This window comes from Geospiza fortis, unplaced genomic scaffold, assembly GCF_000277835.1.
Source record: "Geospiza fortis unplaced genomic scaffold, GeoFor_1.0 scaffold95, whole genome shotgun sequence".
Taxonomy (NCBI): Eukaryota; Metazoa; Chordata; class Aves; order Passeriformes; family Thraupidae; genus Geospiza; species Geospiza fortis.
Genome location: NW_005054333.1, coordinates 5,572,760 through 5,584,481, shown reverse-complemented (window position 1 = coordinate 5,584,481; position 11,722 = coordinate 5,572,760). Strand labels below are relative to the sequence as shown.

Here is an 11,722-nt window from a genome sequence, read left to right as displayed (position 1 = left end):
ATTTCTTTTTCCCAAATCTGTAATTAACAGAAAATCTACAACAGCTGCAGTAATAAAACCCACCAAGTCATTATGCAGGTTTTGCCTTTCATAGGTGATAATCACAGAAATTGGTTATTTATTGCTTCTGTGAATTGAGAACTCCTAAAGGAAATATTTTAATCCAGAACTCTAAAACTTGTTATATTTCCTCTAGATGTTCTGAAACATAGCATGACTCCCTTAGCAAAGGTTTTTCTCCTGATAAAGCAAACTGAAGAACATGTCTTTTGTCAGATCTCTTGTTTCATCAGTGTGTGTGTGTGTCTTGAAAGCAAAGAAAAATTGTGTTCTCCATGTCAAGCTCCACAGTTTTTTTTCCCTCTGAAGGCTGTGGAGAGACCATGTTGCAGAACTGGACAGTGAATTCATGTCCACCTGAGAGAGGCTGTATAATCTGAAGGACATATGGTCATGTGGCTAAATTATTGCAGTGTTATACAAGCATAAGCCTGGAAAACCCATCTCCAGTAGTTTGCACGGCAGTATTATACAATATATAGATCTGATGTTGAGTTTTGTAGAATCATGGGTTCCCCAGCACTAGACATAGTAGGTTTCCTTAAGGAATTCACTTAAAGTCTATCATAAGCAGCTCTCTTTTCTTCCTTCTCCCTGGTGAAATGCAGAAGGGTCTCAGCACACCATTATGTTTAGCCTATGTCATATAGCTAAGGGCATGTCAGAAGCAGGCAAGGAAGGGTCTTAAGAGCTGAAACTGTGTTCCTGGCTCTGGAAATGCCCTGTGATAGCCTAGAAACAAAGCAATGTTAAAATTTCTACAGAAAGTACTTGTTTTATTCATGTCCTGATGTGACTTTCATAAATCTCATTTAAGTGTTTAGTATCTATGTTAATGCAATCACTTTGAAAATTGAGTTAACAAATGCCAATTTGAATTTTATAAAGAGTTCATGTTCTAAATGTTCTATTAGCCCTTTTTTAAACAGTTTTATTACTAGTATTTGAATCTCCTTTCTTGGCAGAGAACATTTAAAACCATTGCTGTACAGAAAATACTGATTTTAGGCTCGTGTGGCAAGTGAATCCTGAAAAGTGACACACTGTTCACTGGGCAAGTCAATGACAAAGAATTGTGTCACTGGGTCACACCAGACCAGGCTCATGGCACACACTGTAGTCTGCAAGTTATTTTCAATTTTTTTGTTGTCCACAGAAATAAGTGAACTTCATGTTGCCACCCTGCTGGACCTCAAAATGGCACAGAGTGGCAGGGACAGGCTTCACCCCTCACTGAAGATAAGGGATCAGGAAATGGCAGCTCTTCAGTAAAGGATTTCAGTAAATAAAAGGTGAACCTCAGATAACTCATTCTTTCATCCAACAAATAATTAATTCAGAATTAAACATTTAGTAAATTACCTTAAAATCATTAATTTTGTTGTTTCAGTTGCCAGCCATTCCCTCTCCTCTATCCATTTGTTATAAGTACATGTTCCTGCTTAGTTTTTTAGGCTTTATATTTAAGAAAAACTATCTCATTGACATTTATTTGAAAACTTTCCTAAGTTTCTGGTAAGCTATGATGCTAGACATTTATGCCTAAGCCACAGACTCTTCAGTACAGCATTGAATAATCTCCCTGTGTCTGCTATATATACAAATGAAACTACAAGAATTCAGAAATACTCCATGTATTTGTCTTATACTTTTGGTGTGTTCAATCATCCTCATTTTGTTTCTTAAGTTGCAGGCACCTAAAATTTGGTTTGTGTGCATTTGCTATGCTGCTAAGATCATACAGTACACATTGTTTGCAATCTGACATACCTATGAGGTTTCAATTTAGTGAGATTCCCATTCTTGTGCATTTTATTCTTTTCCAGACGCACCAAGATTGAAGACAAAAAATGTGAATTCAAAAAGAATTTTCATCTCATCCTTCACACTGAAGTGGCTAACCCTCACTTACAAGCCACAACTGCAGGCTCAGAACACCTTCATTAATTTCACTGTCACCAGGGACAGGCTGGAAGACCAGCTGTTGCCTGAGGTTTTTAATGCAAGACTCACAAAAAATATAAGGTAAGGACTATATTTTGATTTGTCTGTTGCCTGCTCTGGAATTTTAAGCCAAGAATTAATATGCCTGTTTGAATCCACTGTACTGTAATTGTTAGAAGCCATATTAGGAAGATTTTAAGAGTCTGGAAAGTGTAGAAGGTTCTTTCACTGATTCGTTCAAATCTGCACTCCTAAAGGGCTTGTCTCGACCTAAAGCTCTGCTAGAAATTAAATTTATTGTGATATTATTCCCACACTTCTCTCTACCACTTGGTTTGTTCTGTGCATTGGATTTGATTTACAGAGCAGGTTTAAAGCCCTCTGCAGTGCTTTGTGCTTCAGTGATCTTGAGCCAATAAGTGTAAATAAAATTCCATGCCAGTCTGTACAAGGATATAATGGCACTGTTAGGGCATTTGGTTAATAAATCACAATTTATTCCTGCAAGGATGCAGTTCAGTGGCTGCTGCAGTCACACCAATATATAGTATGAGGAGAAATGCTTTTATAAGTGGTTATAGGAAGGACTTTGGACAGGATGTAATCTATGAGATAAAACATGAATAGAAAATACTTGGGGGTGTGAAATGAATAACAAGAATACCTCCTATTTCTCTAGTGTGTCTTTCCAGTTATCTCACTTAATTAACTAACTTCACCCTCAAAGATTTGCTCCACCTGTTTGATGTACTCCTGCTTCATGCAAGGGCAAACTGGGTCAGGGAGTTTAATTACCCCTTGAAGAACAAAAGCCATATACCTGGGAATGAGATCTGAAAACAGCTGTACATTTACCTCTGCATCTGCACTTTGTTCCACCTGGGACTGCATGCTTACAAGGCCTGTATCACCCAGGGTTTTGGTGTGAATCTGACTGAGGTCTCCCCACAAGACCAGTCAAGCTCTTGCACTGTCAGAAGGTCGGTCCAGCAGAGCAGACCATGACAACATTTTCCCACTCTGTTCGCTGCCAAAGAGAGGTTCTTCACCCTTGTGCTATTCTCTGGTTTTCTCAGCTGCCACATACATTACAAGTTGCCATCCCTGACATGACCACAGTCCTTTTGTGTAGTGTCAAGACAACAGTCCTTCTGTGTAGTGTCAGGAGGAGGGGCACTAGGAGAGAGATAAAGTTCTAGTGCACGACAGCCTAAACCTGCTCACTTTGGGTGCACAGAACCTCAGATCTAGTATACTGGGACAGAAAGTAAACTGGCCTTTCAGAAATTAAATCAAATCAACTGATGTAATGAAACAGAAAATATAACTCACAAGTGCCATAAAACATTATTTCTTGCTGTGGTTGTTTAAACACAGTGGTTTTTTTCCCTCTGTTAGTCAGTCCTGACCAAGAAGCCAGAACAGTTTCATGACTGAGCTCAGGCAGCTGGAGGATGACAGGCTGTCAGCTGCCCAGGGCAGTCTCCTAGACCACAGTGAACTTGTAAAGCAAATCAAATCAGCAAAGTCAACTGCAGCAGAAATACAACACAAGGCAGTAACAATTGAACAGTTTCTAACAACTTAAAGTCACCTGTAAAATGTCTATTCTTATTATTCTATTATTATTATTTTAAGTGTAACATTTCTATGAGCTAGAATAGGAACAGTCAAATTGCTGCCTTTCCAGAAAGGGCTGTCCTCCCCGTATTCATATTTTCATACATATAATATGTAGTTGTCACATGTTTGACTTTTATTTTTTTAGGTGTTTTAATGAGTTCTCATAAAATTAATAAATACCAACATGAAATTTGGACAAATGTATTAATATATGATTGCCATGTTTTCCCAGGTAAACAGGCATATTTCTGCAGAGGACAGTTATTGCCTAATGATTGTCTAAGATAAGAACCTTACTTACTTCAAATATTTGCTACTGCCTGAAAAAAGTCAGTTTTCTAGAGTATATCCATATTCTTTTCTGTATGTATAGGAATATTTTGGTAATTGTGCAGGATAATTATGACACATTAAAAATAAACAGGACTGCTGTCACCATTCAGGTAGCTGAAGCCAAAGAAAATAATGACAAGATGTCATGTCAGGATGACACAACAAGAGAGCATTACAGACTGACAGCTGGAAGAGCATCCGCTCCTTACTCCGGGAGTGTCAGCCTGGGCAGTGTCAACCCCATCTACCAGCTTCCACTGAAGGTAAAAGTGTCTCTCAACTCTTTTTTTCAAAGTGCAAGAAACAGAATTCTGCCTCCAGCAGTGATGCCTGATACATTAGTTATTGCTTGTACCAGATGTTTACATCGGCAGGGCTGCGTGTCAGAGGGAAGAGAACGCGATGTGATCTCCTGCTGGTCTGTACCACAGTGAGTCCCCATGGGTCTCTTTGTTGGCTGCCTCCATTCTGACAGTGCTTTCTGACTGTGCTTGCAAAAGTTTACCTTCCTCTGTTAAGCCATCCCACAGGGCCAGGAAGGAAGACTTTGGACGAATTCTGTGTAAACAATTCCCCGTTGTAAACCTACCAAATAATCGAATGCAGTGAGTAAGGGAGATCACCCACTCTAAAATTACCAGCTAGTTCAAGTGAGAAAGTCTCCATGCTGAGATAAATAAGGAAGCAGAAGAGTATTGCTGTTTGCAGCCCTCACCCCTGGTTTGCTGAAAATTTCCTTTAAAAGCCTCTTTTCAGCCTCTTGCATTTTACACTGCTTGGGTCAGCTCTTTATGGGAGCCTACAGTAGGAAACCAATTATCTTATGGGTAGTAAAGCAAAAAAAGCAAAATTCAAATAAATAAAAATAATTGTACTAACTCTCAGGCCTTCAATGCATCTTGCACAAAGCAATAAAACAGGTTGAAAAATCAGGAGATATTCAGTGTTGTATCTCTAACCTAAAAGAAGCTGTCACATATTGGACCTTTCTTTTCACAAGCCAAGGATTTTTGAAAATTATGAGCTCATTTTCCTGGCCCAAATGGCTTTTCAGGTGAGGAGAAATTTTCATATTGGTGATGATGACATTTACTGGATTTACTGTTTCTCCTCTGGAAGCTCATGCCTGTGCCCAAACCCTGTGGTTGTGTAGTTTCTTATACAGAGTGACTGCGACTTCAGTATCAACAAAAATTGCAGAAGTTCCAGAGATGCTATGATGTAATTATTTTCATTTAAAATGCTGCAATATCTTCATAAAGCTAGTTTCAGGATAAACAGCATGACTTAGCTGCTCGCATTTGGATAATTAGAGTTTAAATTGATCTGCTATATAAGTAAGAAGTAAATAATACATATACAAATCACATTCAGGACATTGCTTTTCCTTTTTATTTTAGTAACTGTATGCCCTAGAAAAAGGGCTCAGGTGTACTGGGAGTCAGAGGTGTCTCTGAAGCAGCTCTGATGACCTTTTTCAATTTTGTGTGCCATCATGATTCTTCTAAGTAGTAAAGAGACAGGACTCCTTGAATTGGATTTCCTTTTTCAGTTCAGAGTTGAACACAAAAGAATCCTGTTGACATTTAAACTACACAGCCATGGAGTATCATTAGAGTAGTTTGGGAAAATTGCTTTTCAGTTCTATATCTTTTTTGTTATTATTTCTGGACACGTGCCTCACCTAGACACTTTCAGATAAAGTCATGCATTCTATCATAATTTTTTTAGTAGAAATAGTGATGTTTTCAAAGTGGAGTTTTCTTCGCTATTTGAGTGCCTTTTTCCTTAAACATCATATACTGTATCTTGTGAGGAAATTCTGTTCTACCATAATTTGTCCACTTCCCTAAAATTAGAATTTTAACTCCCTGCCACTCCTTACTTTAGTAAACGTCCCATAGAGGGTTTCCAGTTTGTCATATCTAGATGTTTAACAGTAAGCAGACAATGGCAATACTAATCAAAGTAAATTCTTACCAATAATATTAATTTTATGTATGCGTACTTGTGTGTATGTATTTAGTATTTTGTTTATGTAATTGTGTATTATTTATGTGATTTAGTATTTTTAGACAAGTCCTGATTCCCTTGGTTGCACCAGGGGTTTTTACATACCTCAAAAACTCTTTTCAGAAACTAGTAATACTGTCCAGGACAGAATGTTGTATGCTCTGAGGTAGGAAATCTGAGGGTTCATTTTTCAGGGAAAGTGTGTGGGAGAGTAATGCCTTGCATGACAAATTCAGATCTTAAGAAGAAAGTAAATAACTTCTAGAACTGGGTAGTCAACCAGAATTTGAGATCCATTACTGTGGTCCTTCACAGCCCGTTCTCCTGATGAAAAGTTTATGAAAATGTAGTGTGGTAAAACATGAGTCACAGCATATTTGAAGAGCTGTGATTGTGATTTCTTTTAGACTGAATATAGATGCCTGAGGAGAATAGTCATTGATAAATAGACATACAGTAAGCTATCCTCTTAACAACTATAAATGTATTTTTCAGTGTTAGTTCTCATTATGGTATTAGAGCTGGTAGGTAACCCCACAGGATGACAATTTTTCAGATATCCCTTTTGAAAGTTCTGTGATGCCAAGAAAGATTCTGTATGTCTTCAGCTGTGAATACTGACACATTGGTTTTCCAGTTGTACTGTTTTTGTCTTTCAGTCCCAAGTGATGGTCCTATAGACCTGTTGCTCCACATCCCATAGTCACCATTTTTACATGACTTGTGAGAATGCAAGCTTAGTCCTAGATATTTATTTGGCCAACTGCCCCAGCTTTACGTGACAGTATTGCTTGCATGTAATGAGGTCCTTTTTATTCAGAAGTTTCTCTCTTCTGTCATATGGTCACTATCCTGCAGGGAAATGGGAAAAATCATTTTCTCTCTTGCTTCCCCACCTGCTTCCCTTCTTGCCTTCAGTTCTCTCTCCTGATGATTTCTCTGATGAAATGACCATCAGTCTCAGATACACTCAAGTCTGAGAATGGTGCAGACCTGAAGTACTTATCAAGGCACATCTTTTGTGCTTAGCAGATGTTTGGTCATGTATAGAAATTGTGTGGAAAAAAATCTCGTTTCAAGGTACATGAAAAGCACAACGATGGATTTAGCAAAACGCTAAGAAGAGAGCAGTCCAACCACTCCTGTGTTTTTCATCCTGTCTTCAGGACTAGACCCACTTGAAAATCATGAGACCCTACATAAGCCTCTTATTTGCTTGTGGTTCAAGGACCACTTAACTGTCTCCCATTAAAGAAACAACAATTGAGCTCAAAAGTGAAATGGGGCATGCAGGGCTAGAAATGTGTATAAACTGATGTATGGTTATATGCTTGTGTGTATGTGCTTCTAGAAGTGTATGTGTAGTTATATTTTCTTTACTGAACAGAACAAAACCTTCTGGATTCATCTGTCATTGGGATGGGATATGCATTACTGTGGGGAAATTGGGCACTGTTTGTTTTCAGCAGAAGATTCAAGTTCCGAAGTTTCTCCCACCCCCACCATATTCATGGCAATGGGGTGGATGAAAAGTGTAAGGCCATAAGCACTACAGTATAAAGAAATTTTTAGAGCATTCCTCTGCTTGCCATAATGCAGGTTTCCTTTGTACTGTTTTCTACCTTTTGACTAGATGAGGGCCAGAGGGCAATTTTCTCCATGCTCATGTAATCTTGTGCCCCCTGTGACTAAATAATGGTCATTATACAAACTATATTCAATTGTATAGAGCTCTGTAGCTTTATATGTAGGATTACTATTCCCCACAGACAATAGTGAGAATACCAGGTTAATACAGCTGTGACCTCACTGTGCTCAATTTAAGCTCAGGCCCCACAAGGTGAGAGGCTTGTGCATTTACCCACTGAACCAATCAGTTAAAAAACTGATGTGATATCTACCACATGTTGCTCCCTTTTTCATGAGGGAATTGCTCTGTACCCCCCATAAGAGTTTCTAAAGCTCAGTAACAATGCTGAGCATCTATCAAAATGTCAAAAGGTTCATTATCTTAAAACCAAGGGAACAGATTTCTGCAGGCTTTTTCGAATACCAGCAATAAGGCCACTGTTGAGAGCTCGCAATTTTGCTTGTTGAAATTGTAAGGGTTTAGTGAAGTGCTTCAGAGGAAGTAATATGCATTGCACAAGTGATAGTGAAATTAATGGGGGCATTATCATTCTTTTTCCTTTCTGCTCTGCTAATTTTCCCATCTCCTCCCCCTCCATCACTCACCCTTCCCCAATTATTTCTATTGCAGGCAAAAAGCTTGGGTGCACTATAGACTCTGGAAGATTTCATAACATGTCTCTAGGACAAAAGCAGAAGATGGTTGCAAAGGAGGCACTCAAGAAAGCTGCCCCACATGGCCATTGGGTTCTTTTCCAAGTGAGTGTCAAACTGCCTTTCTCATGGGGAATACTTCCTCAGCTGGGGGGGATGTTCCCAGAACACAAAATATGTGGTGGATTATATCAAAAGTTCTAAACAATAATAGTTCTAAGCTAATAATCTTGTTCCGTTTGCTTTTGCTTTTGGTTGTAACAGGATAAACATCGTATTAATAGGGTCTATGTCACTTTTTGCTGAACAGTGCACTCTCCCAGGAGGAGCAGGAGAGATAACACAGAAGGCCCTGGTGGGTGGGTAGGACTGCCCTCAGGCACACCCTTCCCCCGCCTAATTAAGAGCTCCTATTCCATTCAGCAGGCCATAATGGAGACTTTAATGAAATGGGTCTGGCTGTCCCTGAGGAAGCTGTATAATTAGTCCTGGAGTGCTGCTTTCCTGAGATAGCAGCCACGGCTTTGGCCAGCTTTGTATGGACCAAGAACCTGCCCTGCAGTGGACAAAGAGATCCGTGGGATGCCCTGGCAAGCCGTGGTTTCCCAGCACAGTAACAGAGTGAACGGGAGCGCAGCAACCATAAATGCCACTGAAAAAAGATGCTCCCTCCCCAGTGTTTTCTGCTCAATAGCCAATGTTTGTAAGTGACAGCCTGTCAGCCCTGAAGCCAAACGACAGTGCATGTTCCAGGCCTTGACATTAAGGTGGTTATGGGAATGGGATGGTTCTCTCCTCTCCTGGTTTAACCTCAGCAGCCTGCTTTGTCTGCCAACCAGGTTGCCTGCAACAAATGAAGAGATGGGTTAGAGTCAGTGTTTTCTGCCAGACGAAACAAAACCACCATGGGATTAATGAGCGGCCCTGGTGTGCTAGGCACTGTGGGGGCATGCACAAACTGCCCCCTTCGTCAGCAATGAAACTGGAAGTGTGCTGAACCATATTTCATGTGAGCGAGCTGATCATGCCAGCCTGAGAACAACCCTGCATAGAAATGTTGTGAAGGGAAGAGTCAAGCTGGTTTTTAGGGAATGTCAGGGTTCTCAGCTGCTCTGGGGGCAGAATGAAAAAATGGGAGATGGCAGAGGCAGTGATGTGCCTGAAGCTTCAGGGATGGATGGGGAACTTCTGAGAAGCTTCTGGTGTTACAGACCTGCTCCATTTTCCAGCCTGTTATGCCTGGTTTTTGAGGGAGGAGAGAGGCAGCAATTTTGCTGTAAAGGTTTTTGATAGTGAAGGATTGTGGGAAGTCTGAAAGGAAACTTCATGAAGATGTTGGGCCAAATGACTCTAAGCTAGCTAGAACTGTTGGGATTTGGATGCACTCAGTGTTTCTCAAGATTTAGTCTTCTGCATTTGGGCCCAAAAACCCTGTAAGCTTATATTTCAAAAAAAATTTGGAGCAAAAAGATGAGATACTTTACTATGGATTTTATTGGAGGCTAGAGAGTATATAATTAAATATTAAAAAGAAAAAAACAAACCAACCTACATCTGCTATTCTGACTGACCTGGGAAATACTTTAAAAATTATTTTGGCTTCAGATCTTGCAAAAGCAGTTGGCACAGTTGTTGGCAAACTGGCAGAAGACAGACTGACTTCAGTTTTTTTGGTGTCAGGTTGCACTCTTATGCCAGTCATAGTTAATATCTCAAATTCAGATATCTGATACATTGAATGTTTATTTTGTTATTATATTAAGGCTTTAATCACTTCCACTTTGCATTCAATGGATGCAGCCTATATGACAATTCAGGTGCTGCCAGAATGCAATCACGTCATGTGATATGAAAGTCTCCCTCTCTTTCCATTCCTCTATTCCTTTTTCCACGTGGTGAGGGACAGTTTGGGAATATCTCCCCAGCAGACCTCATGATAAAGTGATGCAGCAGCCAGGGTGTGAGTGACGTGTTGTGTTCTTTGGCTGTAATTCCTCCTGCGCTGCATGGAGATTGCCAGCACAATCAGGAGGTTCTGGCACATCAGTGAAGGGCCAAAGAAAAGCTCGTGGATGAGCTGCAATTTGGGTTGAAATGTTAGTACTGTAACAAAGAAATGTGGAGTGTGGGCTGATGGTGTGTTTAAAACATCTTTAGCCCAGCCACATTTTAAATCTTTCTCAATATTCCTGTTTTTCACCAGGAGGTGCTTTGGAGGCAGATACTTTTCCATTATCACGCTCTTCTCTGATCTATCAGTGTCTTTCCACTGTTTTCATGTATTTAGAACTTTAAAGACAGCTACACTCTGAAGCAGTCTAAGACGTATTTCCTAAGGAGCAGGATAGCTGGAACCATTTTTCTGTCTAGCACTACTGTCTTGCTCCTGGTATGTCTTGAAAATGTTTTGTCCTAGGTCCCAGTTCTACAGAGAATTAATGAGAGTCCAGATGTCTTCTGAGCTATGCTTTTCTTTGTATGTGATAACACCCACAGATCACTTAAACCTGAGTTTATAATATTTTCATTAGCTTCAGAATCAAATCTTAAAAGCTAATGGTGAAACCTCAATACATACCAAGAAATGACAATGACTTAACTGTTACCCCATTAAAAAGTCACGATGACAATGCCTTAAGGAAAACAAATTTATTTAGTTTTGTAAAATAATCATATTGGCTGTTCTTCAATGGAATATTCATCTAAGTAGCTGAGTGGTTCAAAACCTTGGACAAACTCCTTGAGCAATACAATATGTCATCCTGATTTCTGCATCTTTATCAGTGCTAAGCCAGCTCCAACCACAGAAGAGTGCATAATTCCCCAAGGAATACTAGAAATTCAATTAAAATTACCCCCTATAAGGATGCTGGCTAATTTTCATGCCGCTCTTTATAGTTTTGACCAGGTAAAAGTAAGCTATTTTTTCCCTTTTATTTGCTTTAATTACTCCTTCCCCTGTGGGGACAAGTGGTAGCATTGATGACCATTCTGTGGGAGGCCAAGACTTGGGGCTGTTGTGATTCCAAACTAACCCAACAGCTGCAGGGTGCCAGCCCTCTGTGCCCTGCACCACCTCTGTGTTTCCCATCAGTGTTGGGCAGGAGGAAAGATGTGGCAATAACACAAACATTTGTACTGTTCAATATAGACATGCACAGGTATGCATACAAAGACAGAAAGAGCATTTATTGCACCAGCTTTAGCCAGTGGTGCACTTACGGAAAAAAAACTATACATGCTCTAAAGCCAGAGCTCTTTCATTCAATGGTACTCACACATTTTGCTCTGCTCTAAGTTTGCCTAAATGCATGGTCATGACCATTCTCCCACAGAGTGGATTTACATACCTGGGTGTTCAGGCAATGGCTCAGTACCCTCTGTATGGGTTCCTGCAGTCAGGCATAAAGAAAGGAATTAAAAAGTAAGGATTGTGTGCTGTTTGTTTTGTCTTTTGCTCTTTCCC

General features: G+C 39.9%; 1 long non-coding RNA gene across 1 annotated transcript; it reads left to right on the top strand.

The window, feature by feature from the left end:
* The first annotated feature begins 1,237 nt into the window (after positions 1 to 1,237).
* On the top strand, positions 1,238 to 8,361 carry LOC115947948. Its single transcript, XR_004081798.1, has 4 exons — positions 1,238 to 1,352; positions 1,887 to 2,085; positions 4,071 to 4,223; positions 8,234 to 8,361. It is a non-coding gene; the product is annotated as an uncharacterized LOC115947948 (long non-coding RNA).
* The last annotated feature ends 3,361 nt before the right edge of the window (positions 8,362 to 11,722 follow it).